The sequence below is a fragment of the Lithobates pipiens genome, unplaced genomic scaffold, assembly GCF_037356315.1.
Source record: "Lithobates pipiens isolate NorthernLeopardFrog02 unplaced genomic scaffold, aLitPip1_a1.2 Scaffold_16, whole genome shotgun sequence".
In the NCBI taxonomy this organism is placed as follows: domain Eukaryota; kingdom Metazoa; phylum Chordata; class Amphibia; order Anura; family Ranidae; genus Lithobates; species Lithobates pipiens.
Window position 1 is genome coordinate 277,201,276 of NW_027507748.1, and position 22,498 is coordinate 277,223,773.

The following is a 22,498-nucleotide window of genomic DNA, read 5'->3' on the forward strand; positions in this document are numbered from 1 at the left end:
CACTGCCGCATCACCAGCTGCCCCATTAAAGTGAATGGGACTGTCAGTGAGTTAACAGCCGGTCAGAGGAGAATCTGCTGTGGGACACAAATGACAGTTGCTCTTATTATGATTTAAATAAAATTTAAATCAAGTCTTTTTACTAGTGATTTAAATCAAATCCACCCTGCTGCAAATTCATGTTAGAATGCTCTTGGTGAACTGGACTGCAATCTAGATGACATCAGGCTGAATAGGCTTTGGGATGTAAATGATTGCATACACAATCTATTAGTGCAAGGAACTGGAACATCTGAGGCCAGCAGCTAAAACGCTACTGCAATCTAAATAATTGTGTTTCATCACAGGGGACTCATAACAACCCTAGTAATTGAGGAGTTCTCCCAGGTTTCAAGAAAATGCATCTGTAAGCTGTGAAAATGGAAACACAATGAGATAAAACAAACTTCCTGAAGCACCTTACAAAAAAGTAAAATTAGCAAGGAAACAGTGGCACATGAGTAGATTTTTTTTTTTTCTATAGCCATGTTCACTTTAATGCTTTTTAATTATTGCGCGAGTACATTGATTTGTTTTTCCGTGAGTTCAACAGAATCGCATCTAGTCAGATTATATCAAACATGGGTTGGGATGATGGATGAGTCTCAGAACTACATTCCAATAATCAAAACGTCAAGAAAAATAATACAATTGTTTTAAAAATGGATTTTTAAAGTAGTTCTATTGCCTGCTTGCTCATTTTTACCTAAAAGGTAAGCCTACAATAAGGCTTACATGTAGGTAAAATGAATATCTCCTAAACATGCACCGTTTAGGAGATATTCAGCCAGTGACATCACTGGCGCATGCCCTCTGAAGGTCTGGCATACCTTGCCAGAATTTTAGAGCTTTGTGCCAGAACCGAGGGTTTCCCACATGCATATGCGGCGGTGACGTCATCGCTGCTCTGGCCAATCACATAGCTGGAGCATGCAAAACCGAAAGAAAGACAGGGGGAAAGACAGCCCTCTTTGCGGTGACATTACAGGTGAGCTTTGCCACTCCCTTGCAGGTTTGTTTTTTTGCAACATCCACGGTCTACAACTGCTTTAAGGCATACAGAGCATGAGTAAACACTTTCACTGGACCCACATCTCCTGAGTACAGCCACCCCATGAGATGAATTAGAAGATGCAGCAGTTTATTATGCTTCAAAAGTTGTGTAAAGCATTCACATGAACCTATGAACCAAACGCAGGTAGAGTGCCTTTGGAGTAAAGGTTTGTGAGGGTGCTTTACGCAACCCCCAGGAAATAATCGCATACAGCCACATCTTCCAATTTGGTCTCAGTGGGAGGCTGTATGCAGCAGCTGTGGGTTCAGGGAAAGTGTTTAATCAGGCCCTATGTGCTGTATGGCCCCTGTACGGATGTGTATATGAGGGCTACGGTGCTTGGAAACATACAAGCATTTAAAAAGACGGGAAAAAAAAAAAGGAATAGAATTCAACCATTTTATTAATATTCCTAAGAAATGTGCATGAGCTCCTTCCCTCTAGCCTTACCTTTCTGCCCAACTTTCTTCTGATTTCCGTTCCCTTTTAGATCTGTCTAGGCTATACAGCGCACTAGCTTTTGGATTATAGAGGGCCCAGGGGACACCCCATATTTGTGGGGAGCCTCTCTGGGACCCCTTGGTCCACAAGGTTCCATGAACACTCCTATACATTGCTGTTAGCTCTGGTTTCTTCTGTTGATGTATCACCTAATTTTTTTGCCTTCAATACAAGCTAACTCTTGTTACCACTTCAATGCTAGCCCCTGCGTGGGTGTAACGTTTGCGTGTTCACCATTGGTTAAGACCAAATAAAAACAATTGAAACAGAAAAATATAGACAATAAAACATTATTGAATGCATAGGAAATATTCAATAATCATCCCTCTTTATATATCTGGCCCTATTATACGTAACCACTGTACTGCTTCGATAAGTTTTTTTCCAGAGATGATGATTAATCAAGTGGCTAATAAAATGGGCCCATCATTTTAAACTCTGTCTGGGCAGTACTAAATGGAAAAACAACCTCTACATGCCAGATTTAGATGTCAGCTTGGTCTGGTAATATTGGGGTAAACACGTTATGTATTTTTCACATTTCAGCCTTATTAGGTATAAATATATGTGTCTTACAAATTAATTTTTGTCATCAAATGTTTGACAGGTGCTCAGTGATCGTGGGCTCTTTTAAGATATCCTTTAAGTCACCTCTGCTCCAGCAATATTGTTACAATGTAATGCCCCTTAAAGGGGTTGTAAAGGCAGAAGGTTTTTTTTATCTTAATGCATTCTATGCATTAATATAAAAGCCTTCTGTGTGTAGCAGCCTCCCTAATGCTTACCTGAGATCCCTCTCTGTCCAGCGATGTCCACAAGTGCCTCAGGCATCTGAGATAGTTACATAGTTAGGTTGAAAAAAAAAAAAAGACCCAAGTCCATCCAGTTAAAAAAAAAAAAATTATATTATATTGTATGTATATATATATATATATATATATATATATATATATATATAGTGCCTTGCGAAAGTATTCGGCCCCCCTTGAACTTTTCAACCTTTTGCCACATTTCAGGCTTCAAACATAAAGCTATAAAAAATTTATTTTTTGTGAAGAATCACCAACAAGTGGGACACAATTGTGAAGTGGAACGAAATCTATTGGATTTTTGAAACTTTTAACTAATAAAAAAATGAAAAGTGGGGCGTGCAAAATTATTCGGCCCCCTTGTGTTAATACTTTGTAGAGCCACCTTTTGCTGCGATTACAGCTGCAAGTCGCTTGGGGTATGTCTCTATCAGTTTTGCACATCGAGAGACTGAAATTCTTGCCCATTCTTCCTTGCAAAACAGCTCGAGCTCAGTGAGGTTGGATGGAGAGCGTTTGTGAACAGCAGTTTTCAGCTCTTTCCACAGATTCTCGATTGGATTCAGGTCTGGACTTTGACTTGGCCATTCTAACACCTGGATACGTTTATTTGTGAACCATTCTTTTGTAGATTTTGCTGTATGTTTGGGATCATTGTCTTGTTGGAAGATAAATCTCTTTCCCAGTTTCAGGTCTTTTGCAGACTCCAACAGGTTTTCATCCAGAATGGTCCTGTATTTGGCTGCATCCATCTTCCCCACAATTTTAAGCATCTTCCCTGTCCCTGCTGAAGAAAAGCAGGCCCAAACCATGATGCCGCCACCACCATGTTTGACAGTGGGGATGGTGTGTTGAGGGTGATGAGCTGTGTTGCTTTTACGCCAAAACATATCGTTTTGCATTGTGGGCAAAAAGTTCGATTTTGGTTTCATCTGACCAGAGCACCTTCTTCCACATGTTTGGTGTGTCTCCCAGGTGGCTTGTGGCAAACTTTAGACAAGACTTTTTATGGATATCTTTGAGAAATGGCTTTCTTCTTGCCACTCTTCCATAAAGGCCAGATTTGTGCAGTGTACGGCTGATTGTTGTCCTATGGACAGACTCTCCCACCTCAGCTGTAGTTCTCTGCAGTTCATCCAGAGTGATCATGGGCCTCTTGGCTGCATCTCTGATCAGTCTTCTCCTTGTCTGAGCTGAAAGTTTAGAGGGACGGCCAGGTCTTGGTAGATTTGCAGTGGTCTGATACTCCTTCCATTTCAAAATGATCGCTTGCACCGTGCTCCTTGGGATGTTTAAAGCTTGGGAGATCTTTTTGTATCCAAATCTGGCTTTAAACTTCTCCACAACAGTATTACGGACCTACCTGGTGTGTTCCTTGGTCTTCATGATGCTCTCTGCGCTTTCAACAGAACCCTGAGACTATCACAGAGCAGGTGCATTTATACAGACTTGATTACACACAGGTGGATTCTATTTATCACCATCAGTCATTTAGGACAACATTGGATCATTCGGAGATCCTCGCTGAAATCTGGAGTGAGTTTGCTGCACTGAAAGTAAAGGGGCCGAATAATTTTGCACGTACCACTTTTCAGTTTTTTATTTGCTAAAAAAGTTAAAATTATCCAATAGATTTCGTTCCACTTCACAATTGTGTCCCACTTGTTGGTGATTCTTCACAAAAAATTAAAATTTTATATCTTTATGTTTGAAGCCTGAAATGTGGCAAAAGGTTGAAAAGATCAAGGGGGCCAAATACTTTCGCAATGCACTGTGTATATATATTTATATGATCATACAATCCCATATACCCAATTCTATACCCACAGTTGATCCAGAGGAAGGCTAAAAAACCCCAGCAGAGCATGATCCAATTTGCTAAAGCATTGGAAAATATTCCTTCCTGATCCCCCGAGAGGCAACCGGATTTTCCCCGGATCAACTTTATCTATAAATGTTAGTACCCAGTTATATTATGTACACTTAGGAAATAATCCACGCCTTTCTAAGCCCTTGTACACAAGGTCGGAGAATCTGTCGGAATGAGTCTTATCGGACCGTGTCGTCAGATAATCTGACTGTGTGTGGTATGCATCGGACTGATTCCGTCCGAATCTCAGTCCGACCCAATTTTCCAACATGTTGGAAAGATTTCCCGACCAACTGGGCTGGACGGACCTAATCCGATCATGTGTAGAGGATTTTCATCGGACCAAGTGCCACGCATGCTCAGATCAAATTCCTACATCAAAGCTATTGGCTACTAGCCTGAATGTAGTCCCATCGTAACGAAATTACGTCATCACGTTCTGAAAGATCGGATTTTTCGCCAACTTGGCCCGACCGTGTGTATGCAACAGTTTCGGACACAATCCGTCTGACTAAATCCGACGGGCAAAATCCGACGGATTTGGTTGGCAAAATCTCCGACCGTGTGTACGTGGGCTTAAAGCAATCTACTGAGCTGGCCAGAACCACCTCTGCAGGGAGTCTATTCCACAGCTCTTACTGTGAAGAAACCTTTTCATATTTGGAGATGAAATCTCTTTTCCTCTAGACGTAAAGAGTGCCCCCTTGTCCTCTTTGTTGACTGTAAACTCAACACCAAGTTCACTATATGGACCCCTTATATATTTGTACATGTTGATCATATCCCCCCTTAATCTCCTCTTATCAGGAGTCAATAAATTCAGTTCCTCTAATCTTTCCTTATAGCTGAGCTCCTCCAGTTAGGTTGCCCTTCTCTGCACGTTCTCCAGTTCCCCCATATCCTTTTTGAGAACTGGTGCCCAAAACGGAACTGTATATTCCAGATGAGGTCTTACTAATGATTTGAACAGGGGCAAAAAGATATCTCTCTTTCTGGAGTCCATACCTCTCTTAATACAGGAAAGGACTTTGCTCGCTTTGGAAACTGCAGCTTGGCATTGCATGCTATTATTGAGCTTATGATCTACCAAAACCCCCAGATCCTTCTCCACTATGGATCCCCCCAGTTGTACTCCCCCTAGCATGTATGATGCATGCATATTCTTAGCCCCCCAAGTGCATAACTTTACATTTCTCAACATTAAACCTCATCTGCCACATAGTCACCCAATTAGACAGAGCATTGGGGTCGGCTTGTAAATTGGAGACATCCTGTAAGGACATTATTCCACTAATAGCTTGGTGTCATCTGCAAAGACGGAAATGTTACCTTTGATCCCAGACCCAATATCATTTATAAAGAAATTAAAAAAGTAAGGGTCCCAGCACTGAACCTTGGGGTAAACCACTGATAACCGTAGACCATTCAGAATAAGAATCATTAACCACTACTCTCTGAATTCTGTCTTTTAGCCAGTTTTCTATCCATTTACAAACTGATATTTCCAAACCTGTAGACGTTACCTTACACAGGAGCCATGTGTGCAGAACTGCATCAAATGCTTTTGCAAAATCCAAGTATACCATGTCCACCGCCACCCCTCTGTCCAAGGTTTTACTTACGTCCTCATAAAACAAAATCTGGTTTGTCTGACAACTTCTGTCTTTCATGAATCCATGCTGTCTGTTGCTTAAAGTATTTTTTTCCTGCAAGAACTCGTCTATGTGGTCTTTTATTAATCTCTCCAGTATCTTCCCAACTATAGAAGTTAAACTAACAGGTCTATAGTTACTTGGTAAAGACTTTGTTCCCTTTTTAAATATAGGCACCACATTGGCCCTGTGCCAATCCATTGGTACTATTCCTGTCATTAATGAGTCCCTAAAAATTAGATACAATGGCTTTGAAATTACAGAGCTCAAATTGTTTTAGGATCCGTGGGTGGATGCCATCAGGTCCAGGTGCTCTATCCACCTTTATTCTGTCCAAATATTTCTTTTGAGCCATTGTGGATTTGGGGCTGTGTCACTACCATCCCCATTATGGACATGAGCTCCCCCATGCTCCTTTGTATACACAGAGCTGAAGAAAGCATTTAATAAATTAGCCTTCTCTTTGTCCCCAGTCACCCACTCTAGATTATTTTGTGAAGGGCCTACATGCCCAGACTTGACCTTTTTACTATTAATATATATGAAGAATTTTTTGGGGTTTGTTCTATCTTTGCAATCTGTCTTTCGTTTTGAATCTTTGCATCCTTGATTTCCTTTTTACATATTCTGTTATATTCTTTGTAACATTTAAATGACACTAGTGTTCCTTCATTTTTATATTTTTTCTGATAGTTTATAGCTTTTTTAACTTTGGCCGTGAGCCATATAGCTTTTATTTTTAGCCTTTTAAACTTATTGCCCATGTGAATATACTTTGCAGTGAGTTCACAAACAGTCTTTTTGAAGTATTCCAATTTCTGCTCTGTGCCCATTGATGTCAATATTCTCTCCCAGTCTAAGTCCTGGAGAGCAGTCCTCATCCTTGGAAAATTTGCTCTCTTGAAATTACGTGTTTTTATCTTGCCCGTATGTGATTTTTGCTTACAGCTAACATCAAATGAAATCATGTTATGGTCACTGCTACCCAGGTGTTCCTTTATCTGAACATTAGTAATACGCTCTGCATGGTCCGAGATTACCAGGTCCAACAGAGCATCATTCCTAGTTGGGGCCTCAATAAGCTGGACCATAAAATTGTTCTGTAATAGGTTTATACATTTTTGCCCTTTAACTGTCCCAGCAGTGCAATTACTCCAGTCAATTTCTGGGTAGTTAAAATCCCCCATTATTCTCATCACTGTCCCAACCCTTGCAGCCCTTTCCATCTGTGTAAGGAGCTGAGTCTCCACCTCCTCATTAACATTGGGTGGTCTATAACAAACTCCAATGATTAACTTTGAACTACACACATCTGTATGCAGTTCCACCCATAATGCTTCAGATTCACACTCTCCATCCACCAGGTCCTCTTTCAGACTCGCTTTGAGATCACTTCTCACATAATGACAGACCCCCCCCCCTCCCCCACCTTTCCTTTTTACTCTGTCTTTCCGAAAGAGTGCATAGCCAAGAATATTAAATAGCCTAGTCATGTGAGGATTGAAGCCAAGTTTCAGCAATACCGATTACATCATAGCTCTCCTGATGCCCCAGAGCTTCCAACTCACCTATTTTGCTTGGCAGACTTCTGGCATTGGTGAACATTGGCAAACATCTTAATGCATTAATATTATTTTGAACGGTCACATACTATCCTCTTGGGTGTTCAGAGATTGCAACTAGGACTTGCTACTATACTTACCTTGGGTTTACTTGCTTTGGTTACCCGGCCATTAATGCCCCTAATATTACCCTCTGAAATATCTCTTCTGATTGGCTGAAAGACAGCAGCAGCGCCACTGGCTCCCACTGCTGTCAAATTCATCTAGCCAATCAGGAGAGAGGGTGGGGCTCCATGTCTGCCAACAGAACACATCAGTCAGCGCTTACAGCCATTGGTTGCCAGTCATGATCAGATGCTGGTTTTCCTGCAAACCCATTTGACAGAAGCGGGCCAGTTTCTGTCAGACAGGCTGGTGTACACACAGGTCAAACATCGGCTGGTTTCTTTAGCACCGTTCAATATTGGGACAGTGTGCACAGGGCTTAACACACAGGCTTCGTTGGAGTCTGCCTGCTCAGTGGGGAATCTATCTGCTGATCAATGCTAAGCAAGTGGATGGCTGCTCTGTGGCAGCTCCACTTCTGCAAAGTGGACACAGACACAGCCTGCTCTTCTCTATGGGAGGATGAATATAAACAGACCACCTGTTCGTTTACACCCGACTGCCATCCGATCCACCAGACTGATGGGAAATGGATCTCCTGTTTTTAGGGGATAGGATCGGATGAGGTCTGCAGGTGTCAACAGACATATGATCGTTGACATCCCCAGCTCCATAGAGGAGACTGAAAAACTAACAGGTGGACTTGATCGGGATGCTAGTGTGAAAGGGGCCACTTATGACTAGGTTTGCTTTGAAGAATTATAGCATAATGCAAGATATTCACAAATAGATGCTTTTGGTCAGAAAAAGTAGGTACACTTTGAGATAAAAGCGACTGACATTATCAGTCTCAGGTTTCCTCAAAGAAGTGCATAAAGCAGGTTTACCACTACACATCACCAAATATCTAATGATTTTTAAAGAAGGATTGCTTTTGAATTTTCCCCATGTATTTGAGAACGTTTTATTGTCTATAGTGTTAACTGATTTATCCCTAAACATATTTAAACCACTTAAGGACCGAGCATCTTTATGAGATTTGGCGTTTAGAAGTTAAAAACATTTTTTTTGCTAGAAAATTACTTAGAACCCCCAAACATTATACATATTTTTTTTCTAACACTCTAGAGAATAAAATGGTAGTCGTTGCAATACTTTATGTCACACCGTATTTGCGCAGTGGCCCTTTTTTTTTGGGGGGGAAAAAAATACACTTTTTTGAATAAAAAAAATAAGAACAGTAAAGTTAAACCAATTATTTTTTATATTGTGAAAGATAATGTTACGCTGAGTAAATTGATACCCAACATGTCATGCTTCAAACTTGCGTCCGCTCGTGGAATGGCGACAAACGCTTACCCTTAAAAATCTTCATAGGCGACGTTAAAAAATTCTACAGGTTGCATGTTTTGAGTTACAGAGGAGGTCTAGAGCTAGAATTATTGCTCTCACTCTAATAATCGTGGTGATACTTCACATGTGTGGTTTGAACACCGTTCTCATATGCGGGCGCTACTCATGTATGCATTCACTTCTGCATACGGGCTCGGCAGGACGGGGTGCATTTAAAAAAAAAATCTTTTTTTTTTCTTATTTGTTTTATCTTTTATTTAATTCATCTATTGTAATAGAAAAAAAAATTATGACAGGACCTCCAAAAATACCTCAGATCTCATATTAACACTAAAATGCAATAAAAAAAAAAATTCAATGTAATTTGAATTTAAAAAAAAAAAAATGTCCCTTTAAGAACTATGGCCGGAAGTGACGTTTTGGGGGTCCATCTTCACCTCACTCATCTCCATGCCTAACAGGAAGAAGGATCAGATCGCTTCTACCACTACTGACGGCTTCGATAAGCAGCGGTGGGCACCGAAGCGCGGTGAGGGGGCCCTCCCCCGCCAACGCTAAAAGTGATCTTGTGGCGAATCCACCACAGAGACCATTTTTATCTGGAAACGGATCACCTGCTGAAGAAGAGGATACCAGGGTTATGGCAGCTAGCTACTGTCATAACAACGATATTCCTCTTCATAGTAGCAATGTAAAACGACAACAGGCGGTCTGTAAGGGGTTAAGACTACGAATAAAAAGTATGGCTTTTGATTCGTATTTGGTCTTTTAAAGTGTTACTAAACCCAGGACCCTGCATTCACTATATCTGGTCTCTCACAGTACACAGAACATGGAATGCAATTATTTTAGTAGTACAAACTGCCAAACACCTTTTCTCATCAGCAGCATATATCAGTCCTGTGACTTCTATCAGCGTCTGGTCGAGCACGGGTTAAAGCTTGAAGGGGTTTTCATTCTCCTCTGACTGTCCTATGAGGCTGCATGACCCCTGACCCTCTGTCTGGACAGTGCTGATGGGCCCTGCGCTGACCATATGCTTTCCCCCAGAAAAAAAACTCTAGCAATACACACCAAATTGAGCATTTGCAGAGTGCCTCCTAGGGCTCTATACTATCAGTAGATGGATTGAGGGCAGAGTAAAAGCAGGGGAGGATCAGAGAAGATCAGGATCAAACAGCCATTCTACACAATGCAGGGGGTTTAGTAATACTTTAAATGCCCATATTTTCAAGCACTTAAATTAAATAAAAAATCCCTCTTTGAAACAATGGTTTCTCTTTTTGATATTCAATCAGATTATGCAGACTGTATGTTAAAGTTATGTTAAATGTCTGCTACAAATATTTGTAAAAAAAGTAACTATTTGCATCAAAACTAGTGTTTTGGCACAAGACCCATTTCTGCAAAGGTCTACTGAATTGTCGGATGGCAATAGGTCAATTACATACTTCCTTCTACTATATATTACAAAGAAGCAATAAGCATGGTTGATGGGAACAATAAATACAGCACTTTTCAGACAGTTTGATAAAAACAGATTAATTGTTGCATTAGTAAAATTATACATGTGGGTGCTATCATGCAAACACCCAGCTAATATATAACAAAATCAAAGCAATTCAAATCCTGACAAAATATGGTAGAACTGGGAGTCTCAAAGAGATATGATGGGTTCACCCTAATCTTTGTGTACGTTTTCTTCTGTTTCAAATTATGTTCAGGTGTATGTTTAGCCAAAACTTTTAAGTTTTGGATTAGGTGGGTGATATAACCAGTATAAAGAGGAAAGGATTGCCACACTGGATTGCCATTGTCGCCACCATACCGCACACGCAGGGTCAAATTAAATTTTTAGCATGTTTGAGACAGATAGAGCTTTCTTTTGGTTGTATTTAATTAACACCGGGTGTTTATTTATTTTTTTTGTTTTTGTTTTTTTTTGCTATAGAAATGAAAAAATATCAAACTTAAAAACAAACAAAAATAAAAAATAAAACGTGTCTTCATAAACGTACGGCCAAAATGTATTCTACCTTTCTTTGGTATAAAAAAAATCCCAAAATTAGTGTAAATTTTCTATTCTGTGAATGTTATAGAGTCTAGAACACTGTCTCAAGAGCATGGAGGAGATTCCAGGAGACAGGCAGTTACTCTAGGAGAGCTGGAAAGGTATATAGAAGGTGCTTAACCTCCCTGGCGGTACAATTATTTCGGATTTTAGGTGCTAAAAGCGGTACAATTATTTTGCATGAAAATTTGGCGTTTTATATTGTAGTCCTGTAATTCTTAGGAATAATTCACTTAAAGCTGTCCAAACCAGAGTCTAGCACACATCCCGGGTATGATAAAGTTTTAAAAATTAAATCATAAATTATAATATAATAAATAATTATACCAAATAATAATATAACAAAAATAAAATTATTCAATAATGTAATCAAATCAAAAACACTGAAATTTGCTCAGTTGCAGAATTGTCACTGTCATTACTTTTCAATATTTGATGACGGATCGCCCCACAAATTGCTGTCGCTCAATTCTGCGAGTGATTACAATTTATTTTACTGTTTTCTAACTGGTCTAAAATAATTTTTGATGTAAAGGGACAGTTTTGGTTGCTATGGACAATCTCCAGTTTCCAGGCATAAAGAACAGTTTTTATAATATAAAACAGCATGCAGGACACTGGGCAGACCACTAGGGACAAAGGGGATGTGAAATAATTACATACAGCAATGTAATCTGTAAGATTACATTATACTGTATGTATATTGTATGTTTAACTTTTTGAATTTGGCGCCAATCTCCTTCCCCGTGCGTCGCAACGCTCGCAGGGAACGAAGCTCGGCTCCGTGATGTACGAGCGGCTCATCCTCCGCTCGATTCAGCGCGGGGACATCGCTGGATCCAGGGGAGAAGGTAAGTAAACGTCCTCCTGGATTCAGCAATGTGGTCCCGAGTCTGGCTCGGGGTTACTGCATTTGGTACAGAACTCCACCCCGAGCCAGACTCGGGAACACTGCCAGGGGGGTTAATCCATCAACAGGATGAGCACTGCCAGAGCCCTACAAAATGACCTGCAGGGGGCCACTGGTGTGAATGTCTCTGACCAGACAATCAGAATTCATGAGGGTGGCCTGAGGGCCCGACATTCTACAGTGGGCCCTGAGCACACTGCCCAGCACCATGGAGCTTGATTGGCATTTGCCACTGAACAGCAGAATTGGCGGGTCCGCCACTGGTCCCGTGTGCTTTTTACAGATGAGAGCAGGTTCACCCTCAGCACATGTGACAGATGTGAAAGGGTCTGGAGAAGCCATGGAGAATGTTATGCTGCCTTGAACATCATTTAGCCTGACCAGTTTGGTGGTGGTCAGTGATGGTCTGGGCAGGCATATCCATGGAGGGACGCACAGACCTCTACAGGCTACAGAATGGCCCCCTGACTGCCATTAGGTATTGGGATGAAATCCTTGGAACCATGGTCAGGCCCTATGCAGGTGCAGTGGGTCCTGGGTTCTTCCTGGTACACGACAATGCCCTGTATCATTCGGCCAGAGTATGCAACCAGTTCCTGTAGGATAAAGGAATTTATACCATTGAATTGTCCTAATGCTCATCTGACCTAAATACAATAGAACACTTCTGAGACATCCTACACCACCAAGTTGCACCTTAGTGATGCTCTGGTCCAGATCTGGGAAGAATTACCCCAGAACACCATCCATCATCTCATTAGGAGCCTGCCCCGACATGGTCAGGCATGCATACAAGCACGTACCATTTTGAGTTGCTGCAATGAAATTTCAGCAAAATGGATCAGCCTGCTCCATAATTTTTTCACTTTGATTTTAGCCCTCGGTCACTTTATACTTTTAATTTACATCAAACCATGTGGCGTTCTTTTCTCTCTAACACACTACCCAGGCCATATCAATATAGATATACAGCATATTTTTCACAATATTATAGATATATCTATCTCACACACTTGTATATTTGAAAATTGATTAATCCTGCTGTACTGCTAATTTAAAAAATCTAATTTCTTGAGGCCCTAAAATGACAGGACAGTACAAATGCCCACCAAAAGAAGCCCTTTTTGGAAAGTAGACACCCATTTAGTAAGAGGCATGGCAAGTTTTTTGAAGTCGTAATTTTTGGTCACAATTTTTTGTGAAAATTAAGAAATTAAATACATTTTGTTTCCCCCCCCCAAATTTTTTTGTTTTACATCCTGTCACCAGAGCAGTACAGTGTCACCATGGTGACACTGTACTGCTCTGGGCAAGTGATCAGGAACTTTTTTTCCTCCACACAATGATTACTTATTATAGTGGTGATCCCTATGTAAGCATTCATATTCATTTTATGAATGGCATCTATTTGTGTGCCATTGTGTACTATTGTGATAGCTGTGATGGGCTACAGCTATCAAATGGTACCATGGCTGGCCCAGTACAATGATCTGTGTTCCGCTGTTTCCACTGGTCACATAGTGCCGCCACGCTGACCCTAGGTTGCACATGTGACGCACAACCAGGAGGACTGGGCAGGAGGTGGTTTAAAAAAAAAAAAATACACACCTGTTTACATTAGAGAACATCTGTAACAAAATATTTAGTTTAAGTATTCTTTTCTTTGTATGTTGTATTTTTAAAATGTTGTATTTTTTCTTGTTTAGGAACTCATTTTTAAGTGCACCAAGTAAGCTAAACATATGGAGAGGTAGAAAATGTGTTTGCAGTGCAGTCGCAGTTTATCATTACATGACGCATTGAACAGAGAATACTACACACATTTTCAAAAGGAATTGGTATATTGATTACATTTTGAGGGCAGCTCCAGTGTCACATCAATATTTATTGCTTTTCCTATCAATAGACTGCATTTAGTCAGGAGTGCACTATGATTCATGCTCAGTGATGCAAGGGTCTTTTGCAGTAATACTCAAGTTATGGTCTCTTTGCTTTTGGCTCGGGATGTGATGTGGCACAAATATTTTTGAGTTAAAAAAAGATTTAATTTAAAAAAAGGTAAAGCAGAACTTCAGGTATACATTTTTTTTTAATAATGCAGATATGTGTTCATTAAAACAAATTGAAGTGTATTTTTTTGAATGCAGCTAATGTGAGTACACCACAAGTACTGTAAAAATGATCAGGCGGATATAGGGCCACCTGGTTCACTTTTATATTAAAGTGTTACTAAAAAGGTAATTAAAATAATAAACATGTTATAATCACCTGCTCGGTCCTCTTCTGGAGTCGCTCCAGGCCAGCTTGGCTCCTCCTCTTCTCCGTGTACCCCCATAGCAAGCTGCTTGCTATGAGAGCACATGTGCGTGCTCACTCCTGTGCTGTGCGTCTATGCAGCCGCACTCCATAGACACACACAGCACACCTTGGCCCCTCCCCTGATTCCATCTCACAGAATGTGATTGACAGCAGCAGTAGTCAATGCTGCCCATGTCCCTATGTGAAGAGGAGAAAAGAGAAGAGATAGGATCCAGCGAGAAGAGAATAATCCAGCCCTGCACAGCGCTGGGTTTGATCGAAAACTTGGGCAAGACCCCTTTCACACTGGAGGCGTTTTTGAGGCGCTAAAGGGCTACAAATAGCGCTGTAAAATGCCTCCCCTGCCACCCCAACATGAAAGCCAGAGTGCTTTCACACTGGGGCGCTGCGCTGGCAGGACGTTAAGAGCCCTTTCACACTGCCAGCACAGGGGCGACGGCGGTAAAGCACCGTTAGTTTTAATGGTGCTTTACCGTAGTTATTGTGGCTCTTTTCAGACACCGCTCCTAAAGTGCCTCAATGCCCAGTGTGAAAGCACTCGGATTTTCACACACCTCCAGTGTGAAATGGGTCTTAAAGTCCTGCAAGCAGCATCTTTGGAGAGGTGGAGGAGCGGTGTTTACACTGCTCCTAAACTGCCCCTGCCCATGGAAATCACTGCAAAGCACTTCAGCAGCAGCGCTACACGGGTGCCAATGGAATTCCGACAGGATTTCGCTAAAGCTGTCTTGCATACACAAGGTCACACCAAATACCGACCGTCAAGAATGTGGTGACATACAACACGATGGGACTAGAAAAGGGAAATTCAATACTCAGTAGCCAATAGCTTCCATCTCGTAGTTGAATCTGAGCATGGGTGAGTTTTTACTCATCAAAATTGCATACACATGATCAGAATTTCCGATAGAAAGTTTTTCCATCGGAAAAATTGAGAACATGCTCTCAAATTTTTGCTGGTGGGAATTCAGCCAGCTAAATTCCGATGGAGCATACACACGGTCCCATTTTCCGATGAAAAGCTCTCATAGGTCTTTTGCTGACCGAAATTCCGATCATGTGTACGCAGCATAAGTATCACAGAGAAGGGGGCGGAGAGGCTGCAGTCACACTTTGTGAGAGCTTATTAGAGGAAATCAGAGCAAAGGAAAAACTAAATAAAAGCAAACACTGGGACAGAACTAAAGCATTTCTAAAGGCATGTCTTTAAATATCTTATAATTACCTGCTCTTGCAAAGGTACTGCACAAAGCTGCACCGAACCTCCTCTTCTGGGGTCTCCCACCGGCGCTTTATGCTCCTATTCGGTGTCTGCCCCCATAGCAATCTGCCTGCTATGGGGGGCAGACTAGTGGGTTTGATCCTGAGCCAGGCTGTGTGTGGCACACATAGCTTGGCTTGGCTTTGCCCCCACCTCTCAGCATTTGATTGACAGTTGCAGGAACCAATGTCCCCTACTGCTGCCTCAGTCTCTGTGAATAGAGGGAGAGAGGACAGAAAATATGCCATCTGAGCAAGCGCTGGACCATTGAGGTAAGCAAGTTGTAAAAAAGTTTTTTTACCTTAACCGCCTCTCGCCAACAATATAGTAAAATGACAGCGGAGCAGGGGGCACTCATTCTAGGCCGATGTCATACAGCGTCACCCAGTTTTACCGCAGGGGCGTGAGCATGCTGTGTCCCTAGCTGCAGCTCTTTACCCATGTGATCGGCTGTGTCCAATCACATGTAAATGAGGAGATATAGTTTATCTGCTCTCCTCTTCTTACACTGACAGAGTGTGGGGAGAGGAGAGCTGATCAGCGGCATCCCCTCACAGGGTAGACATGTATAGGTAATCAGGGCACTGATCATGTTTTCCCCCCCGATTACAGTACAACCCCGACAGTGCCCATCAGTGAGGCCAACTTGTATCCATCAGTGATGCCAGTTTGTGCCCATCAGTGAGGCCAATCAGTGCTGCCTTTCAGTGCCACCTAATTGACGAAAATTGGTCTGGGCAAGAAGGGGGTGAAAGTGCCCAGTATTGAGGTGGTTAAAGTGACTATGTTTCCTTTTTAAATAACAAACTTACTTGCTCTGTGCAATAGCATTGTACAGATCGACCGGATCCTCCTCTTTTGGGGTCCCCCATGACGCTCCTGGCTTCTCCTTTTCTCGGTGTACTACCACTTCCTATTATGGCACACCTGTACGCTTGATCCCGAGTGGCCCTGCCTGTGTCCAATGACACAGACCATGTTGCATGGCCCCGCCCCCTGCTTCTTTGTCACAGGACTGATAGCAGTAAAGCCTGTGAGAACTGGGAGAGCCACTACAGATGGGCGCAGCTCTGGATCAAGTGAGGGCTCAGTTACGTATAACAGGGAGAGCCGATAGAAAGAGAGCGATATTACTACTTAAACATTACATTACCACTAGCAGGGAATACATTGAGGTAAGGATGTTTTAGCTTTAGAACCACTTTACAATGAACATACTGCTTTAACCAGCATGAGCAAGCCCCAGGCTGCCTTTACAAAGTGTGTGCACTTTCATTCACGTGTCCCAACCAGAAATAGCAGCTCAAGCTCTTATTTAATGGGTGAGGTTTACTTCAGACAATGGCAAAAATGTACTTCAATGGATGAAACTTTGCTTGCGTGTTAGTGGTCCGCGTACTCAAAATTTGCGGGAACAAAAAAAATAAAAATAAATCAGAAGGTTCCACATACAGTATGTCCCTCACAAAGCATTTATTTACATACATAAAGTGGATATAGAAAAGGATAACCCCTTTAAAATAATCACATTTTGTTGCTTTGCAGCCTGAAATGAAGACATACATAGTTTTTGTTTTATCCAGCTGTATTTACTAGAGCAACTTATAATATCCAAGTGAAAGATATAACGCCAAAATGTCAGAAAAAAAATAATTCAAAAACAGAATCACTGAGTTGGAAAAAGGATCAGCCCCTTGTGTCAGTATTTTGTTGAACCTCCTTTTGCTTTAAAATTACAGCCTTTAGTTTGTTGGGATATGTATCTACTAACTTTGCAATATTTTCCCAATTTACTTTAAAGAACTGCTCAAGTTCAGTAAAATTTGACCGTTTGTGGACTGCAGTCTTCAAGTCACCCCACATATTTTCAATGAGGTTTAAGTCTGGTGTCTAACTAGGCCATGCAAGGACGTTCACCTTTTTATCCTTCAACCACTGTGTGGTCATTTTTGCTGTGTGATTTGGGTCATTGTCATGTTGGAAGATAAACCTTCTTTCCACCGACAACATTCTAGCAGAGGGCAGCAGATTTTCCTCAAATGATATTTCCCCCCAATTGATATTTCCCCCCATCCATTTCTCTATCCTGACAAGTGCTCCAATCCCTACTGCAGAGAAACACCCCCATAACAGGATATTACCACCTCCATGCTTAACTTCAGGAATGGTGTTATTTGGATGGTGAGCTGTATTGGATTTCTGCCGGGCATATCATTTGGCAATGAGGCCAAATAATCCAATTTTAATCTCATCTGACCATAACACCTCTTTCCATGTGACCTCAGAATCTTTTAGGTGTGTTTTGGCAAAACTCAATCATGACTGTATGTGGCCTTTCTTGAGGAGTGGCTTTTTCCTTGCAACCCTCCAATACAGGCCACATTTGTGGAGAATTTGTAATATTGTTGTCACATGCACACAATGACCACCCTTTGTCATAAATTTGTGCAATTAATTCTGAGTTGCTGAAGGCCTCTTGGTAGTCTCTCTAAACCAGTTTCCTCCTGGCTCTTTCATCCAGTTTGGAGCGACGTTACGATCCAGGGAGGGTCTGTGTTATACCAAATTCCTTCTACTTCCTAATAAAAAAAAAATTGGCTTCACTATGCTTCCAAGCATTGATAAACCCTTAGATTTTTTTTTTGTATCCATCTCCTGACTTGTGCCTTTCCACAACTTTATCGCAGAGAGCGTTTGACAGTGCCTTGCCACCCATAGTTGATTGTTTGCTTCAGTTGTATTACCAGGGACTGAAATGCTCCAGGAAAGAGCTTCTCAAACTGAGTGAAACAAAATGATTAAAGTTCAAAGTCAAATGAAAGTCAAGGTGATTAGCTATACCTGATTGAGTTCCCCAGGTATTTTTTTTTTTTTTTTTAGGAGGGAGGTGATCTTTTTTCCAACTCAGCGATTCTGCTTTTGATTTTTTTTGATTTTTTCTGACATGCTGGTGCTATATCTTTTTCATTACCTACTGTACAAACAATCTGTCAATAGTGTTTTCCACTCGCATTTACACTAACAGGCAGCTAGCATTTTCAGAAGAGGAGCTCAGCAAAAGCAAAGCACATTGTTCCACAAGTACAGCCCTCCTTTAAAAGGAAGCATGTGCAAAAGCTAAAAAAGTGTTCTCTAAAATCTCCTATAGCAGGACCCATCATTTATTTCTGAATTCTGAGCAGAATACTAGTTCCAGTGATCTAGCACCTTGTCAACCCATATGTCAGCTGATGGAAAAAAAGATGGCTGTCATCATAGCATTTCAAAAAGACCTGTGTTGTGATGGTCTCTTTTACATCAGCACTTTAATTGAATATTATACATTTGTCCTTGCTTCAGCACCCTCAGAAAAATGCCAATATCATGGATTTGCCTATTTCTGAACATTAGTCCTGCTAATGGCAATACCGCCTGCAAACCCTGGTCAGTACTTCCTGCTATACCAAGAAAAATCTGTTCCTGGGATGGGAGACATTGATCATGTAGCATGATGCAGAGCAGTTTCCCCATCTCCAAGCAGCAACCTCTAGTGGTGGCCAGGAACAGATTCTTTACAGCAAAATTTGATGCACACATACTGTGTAAGTTATACTATTATACTGGCAATTCATTCAGATAGAAGTGCAATTACATAATGTTTACATTTTTTTACATTTTGTCACAGAATGTCATTTTGCTTGTTCTGTAGCTGGCTACACATTATACAATGTCTGTTGTTAAATTTCCTTTAGATTTACCTTCAGCTATGTAGTGTGAGGGTCTGCCCGATTGCATACAATTGTAAAGTGTTTAGGTCTTACCTCATATTATATGGTTTTGGTAAATCTAAAGGAAAAATTGTACAAGACACTTGTATAGAAATTGTATAGCGTGTGTAGCCAGCTTATGACAGCGCTTGCCAATAGTGCTAAAGAGCCGCTCGTTTTAGCGCGGTTTTAGTGGTGCTTTTCGGCCACTACTAGCGGGGCAATTTTAACACCCCAAAAAGTGTTAAAACCCCCCTTTTGCAGTGCTTTCAAAACGCTTTTAAGGTGATTTGGAAGGGCTGCCCATTCATTGCAATGGGCAGGGTGTTTTGGGAGCAAATACAGCACTCCCAAGCCGTCCCAAAGATGCTGCTTGCAGGACTTTTGGTAACATCCTGCAAACACACCTCCCAAGTGTGAAACGCCACACTGCAATGAATGGGAGGTGGTATTCAGGCGCTTAGCAGAGGCCATTTCTAGCGCTAAAGCACCTGAAAACTGCCCCAGTGTGAAAGGGGTCTTGGGCCCCTTTCACACTGGGGTGGTGCGGGCGTCTGTGGTAAATCGGTAATGGGTATGAGCGGTTTAGGAGCGGTGAATACACCGCTCCAAAGATGTGGCTAGCAGGACTTTATTTCACCATCCTGCCAGCGCACCGCTCCAGTGTAAAAGCCCTCCGGATTTCACACTGGAGTGAAAGGGGCCGTTTTTTTCAGGCGCTACACAGACGCTATTTTTAGCCTGAAAACCGCCCCTATGTGAAAGGGGTCTAACTCATTTCAGAAAAAATGGCTGACCAAATTGTGTGTGCTGCAGACTTTAAAGTGGTTGTAAAGGCACAAGGTTTCTGCGGGAAGCCCCCCCTGACCACTCTAATTCTTACCCATGTCCCCTCTTAATCCAGCGATGTCCACAAGAGCCTTGTCTCTCCAGGGACTCGCACTCCTGATTGGCTTTTGGCAACAGGAGAAGCCATTGGCTCTCGCTGCTGTCAATCACAGCCAGTGAGCCAATCAGGAGACAGAAGGGGCAGGGCCCAAGTCGCAGCTCTGGAGCGTGCATGCTTGGGTGCCCCCACAGCAAGCTGCTTGCTGTGGGGGCACCTATCAAGAGGGAGGGACCCTAAAAGAGGAGGATCTGGGCTGCTCTGTGCAAAACCACTGCACAGAGCAGGTAATTATAACTTTTTTTTCTTTAAAATAACAAAGACAAGACCCTAATAACCCTTTTAAGCCCTGCCTCAAAAATGATCAACTGCATCCTTGTGTCTTAAAATAGAATACTACCCTGTTTCCCTGAAAATAAGACCTAGCGTGATTGTCAGTGATGGCTGCAATATAAGCCCTACCCCCACAAATAAGCCCTACCCTGAAAATAAGACCTACAAGGACTTTAACTAGGGCTTATTTGGGGGGTAGGGCTTATAATGCAGACATCACCGACAATCACGCTAGGTCTTATTTTCGGGGAAACAGGGCATTAAGTAGCAAAAAAAAAAAAAAAAAGGGAGGGGGCAAAAAAATACAAAAAATAAACAAACACCTACACAGCAATGATTTTTTTTTTTTTAATTACATAAACATATGGCTCAAAAAACAAACAAAATCTAGCAGGTGCCTACTTTATGTCTCAAATTGTGTTGGACCTAGGATTACTTGCAAATGTTTAAATTAAAAATGTGAACAAAAATGAAACATATAACTAATATCCAATATAAAAATAATGGAGCTGCCCCTTTAAGTGTAATCACACTTAAAGGATAAATAAAAATGTATAATCACATCAAAACATAAATAAAAATTGTATGTGTAATCCTACTTAAAACATAAATAAAAATGTATTTATAAACATATGGCTAAATAACAAAAAGCTATTAGAAATGCAGTGGAGTATAAATGATATATGAGTATACCTTTTGAAGAGCTGAAACAAAGCAGCCCTGCCAGGTCCACAAAGCAGTGCAAGAAGACAATATGGGCTTGATTTACCGGTACTAAAGCTGGGGAGTGCAAAATCAGATGCGGCTCTACGTGGTAGCCAATCCACTTTTAGCATCGGCTTGTTCAATTAAGCTTTGACAAAAAAAACTGGAAGCTGATTGGTTTCTATGCATAGTTGCACTAGATTTTGCACACTCCAGGGTATTAAATTAGCCCCAGTGACCTAGTGTAATCTAATGCACAGCACAAAAGTGGACAAAGGGTCCCCCATAGCCATTATAGTGTTCAGGGTAACAAACCATGCCAGTAGAACAGCCTGCAATCGGAAAAAAACAAACAGAATATCTTAGAAAGGGTGTACTAATAACAGTAGTAGATAAAACGTTAAGGGATTTCCCTAAAGTAATGTATGAAGGAAATGAGCCTTGTTACACACAGTAGAAACAGGCTTTCATCCTCTATGTGGAAATTGTGCAATCCCTCTAATGTAGTGCTGATGCTTTGTGCATTAATGTTTAATTGCAGCACTGTGTATACACCCCAGTGTGCATCTACATTACACTTATGGCCCGTACACACGATCAGAAAATCACAAGAAAAATACAGATTTTGCAGCGATTGTACGATAATCTGATTGCTAGTACACAGCTATCGAGAGCCAATCAGATCATCCGATATTATCTAACGGGACAAGCATGACAATTTTGCGTTTAATCAGTACAGTTGTCATCTGAAAATACAATCCAGATACAATACAACACGTCACATCACTTCCGATTTTTTATTTTGTCGAACAAGAATTTTTGCAACTTTAGTAACCCCTTTTTATTTTCGATAGGAGACTAGCATGCAAGAAAACATACAAAAAAACAACAATAATGCTACCGATCATTCGTCCGATAATCTGGTTGTGTGAGATACGGTGCACCTCTAAACTTGAGTCTATGCGGCACTGTCTGCCAGTCACAGGAGGGGGGAGAGCAGTGGAGTCACTAATCAAACTGGACTTTTCAAAGTCAAAAGGAGGAATGTGCGCTTCACAGCCCATAGGGATGTACAGAGAGAAGTGCAGCCTGAGCAGAACACTGCGGCAGAGTGTGATCCCCTCCATGGAGACAGGTGTGGGCTGTCCTGCCCTAGAGGAACAGTCAGATTGCTGAGAGATCTCCATCCTCAGGAGGGAGGAGGATGAGGATGAGAAGGGGGTGGGGATGAGGATGAGAAGGGGGTGGGGATGAGGATGAGAAGGGGGATGGGGATGAGGATGAGAAGGGGGATGGGGATGAGGATGAGAAGGGGGATGGGG

At 41.6% G+C, this 22,498-nt stretch overlaps 1 protein-coding gene across 2 annotated transcripts in view; it reads right to left on the minus strand.

Annotated features, from left to right (window-relative positions):
* Positions 1 to 22,498, minus strand: part of LOC143982595 (synaptotagmin-2-like) — a 138,052-nt gene that overhangs the window by 114,333 nt on the left and 1,221 nt on the right. Inside the window, exon 1 of one of the 2 annotated variants that reach the window (XM_077481462.1) lies at positions 21,165 to 21,185. The exons of the other annotated variant lie outside the window; for it this stretch is intronic. The gene's annotated coding sequence lies outside the window, so the exon portion shown is untranslated. Of the gene's footprint in view, positions 1 to 21,164; positions 21,186 to 22,498 lie in introns of those variants that run through there. 2 annotated transcript variants of the gene reach the window in all.